General features: G+C 41.7%; 1 non-coding gene across 1 annotated transcript; it reads left to right on the top strand.

Annotated features, from left to right (window-relative positions):
- The first annotated feature begins 2,782 nt into the window (after positions 1-2,782).
- On the top strand, positions 2,783-2,889 carry LOC141694696 (small nucleolar RNA R71). The gene has a single exon (XR_012563981.1). It is a non-coding gene; the product is annotated as a small nucleolar RNA R71 (small nucleolar RNA).
- Positions 2,890-3,344: the final 455 nt, after the last annotated feature.

The raw sequence follows: 3,344 nt of genomic DNA on the forward strand, positions 1-3,344 counted from the left end.
AACAGAAATTGGTGGAGGAAGATTTTCAATGACCCCCACCTTGGCTTTGTCCACCTCAAGACCTTTACTAGAGATCTTGTGCCCAAGAATAATGCCATGTCGCACCATAAAGTGATATTTCTCCCAATTGAGAACCAAGTTGGTCTAAACACACCTCTTGAGAACATGTCCAAGATTCTGCAAGCATTCATCAAAAGAATCACCAAATACTGAGAAGTGGTCCATGAACACCTCCACATTCTGGCCAATCATATTAAAAAAGATGGCCATCATACATCTCTGAAATGTGGTTGGTGCACCACACAGACCAAAAGAAACTCGTCTAAAGGCGAAAATACCAAATGGACAAGTGAAGGTAGTCTTTTCCTAATCTTCTGGAGCGATACAAATCTGATTATAACCCGAATAGCCATCCAGAAGACAATAGTACTCGTGACCGGCCAATCTGTCAAGCATCTGGTCAATAAAAGATAGAGGGAAGTGATCCTTCCTAATGGCCTTGTTCAGCTTCCTGTAGTCCATACAAACTCTCCATCCCGTGACTGTTCGAGTAGGAATGAGCTCAGTCTTCTCATTAGCCACAACTGTGATACCTCCTTTCTTCGGTACACACCGAACTTGACTCACCCAAGAACTGTCAGAAATGGGATAAATAATCCCTGCATCTAGCCACTTAAGAATTTCCTTCTTCACTACTTCCTTCATGATCGGATTAAGTCTTCTTTACTGCTCAACCGTAGGCTTGCTACCTTCCTCTAGCAGAATTTTATGTATGCAATAAGAAGGGCTGATTCCCTTAATATCTGCTATGGTCCACCCGATTGTCGATTTGAACTCTTTTAGAATCATCAAGAGCTTCTCCTCATCGCTACCTGAAAGGTCAGATGCAATAATCACAGGCAGAGTAGATGCATCACCTAAAACAACATACCTCAAATGTTCAGGTAAAGGCTTAAGCTCAAGAGTAGGAGCTTCCTCAATAGATGGCTTGAGGCGTTTAGGAGCTTTGTTCGATTCCTCCATTCCAAGAGATTTAAAAGGAATATCTATCTTCCTCTTCCAAGGAGAAGCATTCCGATATTGCAATTGCTCTTCACCTTCATCATCTTCACTATCTGAATTCCCCAACAAGGCCTTCTCTAAGGCATCAGACCTTAGTAATTGATCAAGTTCTGAAGTAAACACAGAATCAACCAACTCCACCTTTAAGCACTCCTCATTTTCCGTAGGAAATTTCATAGCATTTAACACATTAAAAGTTACATCCTAATCTAACACTCGCATTATAAGCTCACCCTTCTGCACATCTATCAAGGTTCGGCCAATAGCCAAAAAAAGTATTCCCAAGATTATGAGAATCTTCTTATCCTCCTCGAAATCAAGAATTACGAAATCAACAGAGAAGATGAGTTTATCAACCTTGACCAAGACATTCTCCACAATACCTCGAGGATATGGAATAGAACGATCGGCCAACTGCAAAGTCATATAAGTCAGTTTTGGATCAGGCAAGTTCAACTTCTTGAAGATTGATAAAGGCATCAGATTGATGCTAGCTCCCAATTCACATAAGCATCTTTCAAAAGACACTTTTCCAATAGTACACGGAATAGCGAAGCTTCCAGGATCTTTTAGCTTTGGAGGCAACTTCTGTTGCAGCACTGCACTGCATTCCTCCGTGAGAGCAACAATCTCTAAATCATCTTGCTTCACTTTCCGAGAGAGAATACCCTTCATAAACTTTGCGTAACTAGGCATCTGCTCAAGAGCCTCAGCAAAAGGTATGTTGATATGAAGTTTCTTGAACACCTCCAGAAATTTCTCACATTGCTTATCCAGCTTTTTCTTCTGCAGCCCCTTAGGAAAAAGCGGCGGAGGATAGATCTGTTTCTCCCATGTATTACCCTCAGGAGGAGTGTACTCAATAATAGTCTTCCTTGGTTCCACTTTTGCTTCCTGCTGCTCTACTTCTTCTTCAACCCCAGCTTCTTCATTCGAAACTTGAGTTTCTTCGGGATTCGCAACCTTTCCAGACCTCAAAGTGATTTCCTTCACCTGCTCCTTCGCTTCCCTCTTTCCTGGTACTTCAGTGTCACTAGGTAGTGTACCAGGTTGACGATTTAGCAAGGCATTGGCAATTTGTCCAATTTGATTTTCCAAGGTCTTGATAGAAACAACTTGGCTTTTGCACATAAGCTTCAACTCCTCTAATTTAGATTTTTCATTAGCTTGTTACAGCTGAATTTGCTGTCTTGGTGCATATTATGGTTGCTGAAAACCGGGGGGTTGTACTGCTTAGCTAGGTACTGCTAATAAGGCTGTTAAACCGCATTCTGAGTGTTGTTCCAGCTGAAATTAGGATGATTGCGGTTGTTAGGATGATAGGTGGCTGGCACAGGTTGTTGTGATCGTTGAAAGTTGCTCACAAACTGAGTTGATTCACTAAAAATAGCACACTGATCAGTCTCATGGGCACCAACACAAAGCTCACAGACATTAGTGATTTGATTAACTCCATAATTAGCCAAAGTGCCCACCTTCATCGTCAAAGCCTTAAGTTGGGCAGCTATAACAGTTGCTGCATCCAACTCCAGAATTCCTGCTACTTTTCCCTGAGTCAGTCTCTGGAAAGGATTCTGGTATTCATTAGCAGCCGTCAGTTCAATTAATTCATAAGCTTCAGCTCTTATCCCACAAGGCTCCTCCTGATGCTATATCGAGCATGGGTCTAGAAGTAGCACCCAATCCATTGTAGAAACAATTTATAATTATCCAATCAGGCATGCTATGGTGTGGGCACTTCCTTAGCATCTCCTTATATCTATCCCAAGCCTCACACAGAGATTCTCCAGTTTGTTGAGCAAACCGAGTAAGAGCATTCCTGATTGCAGCAATATTCACCTCAGGGAAGAATTTAGTGAGAAACTTTTGAGCAAGATCTTCCCAAGTAGTGATAGACCCTGGTGGTAGAGAATTTAACTAGCACTTAGCTTTATCACTCAGAGAGAATGGGAAGAGTCTCAATTCAATAGCATCTTCAGTCACACCATTGAACTTGAAAGTGTCACATATCTCGATAAAATCCCTGATGTGCATGTTGGGGTCTTCTGTAGGAGAACCCCCAAATTGAACTGAGTTCTGTATCATCTGAATCGTGCTTGACTTGATCTCAAAAGTGTTAGCCGAGATTGCTGTCCTGATGATGCTTGACTGAATATCATTGATCTTAGGCTGAGAATAATCTATCAAGGCCTTGGGAATTTCTGCTTGATTTCCCATCAATACTAAAACTGGTTCCTCGATTTTCTTTTCTTCTTCTACCTTTTCTTCGTCCTCAACAACTT

The sequence above is a fragment of the Apium graveolens genome, chromosome 10 (genome assembly GCF_009905375.1).
Source record: "Apium graveolens cultivar Ventura chromosome 10, ASM990537v1, whole genome shotgun sequence".
NCBI classification, from domain to species: domain Eukaryota; kingdom Viridiplantae; phylum Streptophyta; class Magnoliopsida; order Apiales; family Apiaceae; genus Apium; species Apium graveolens.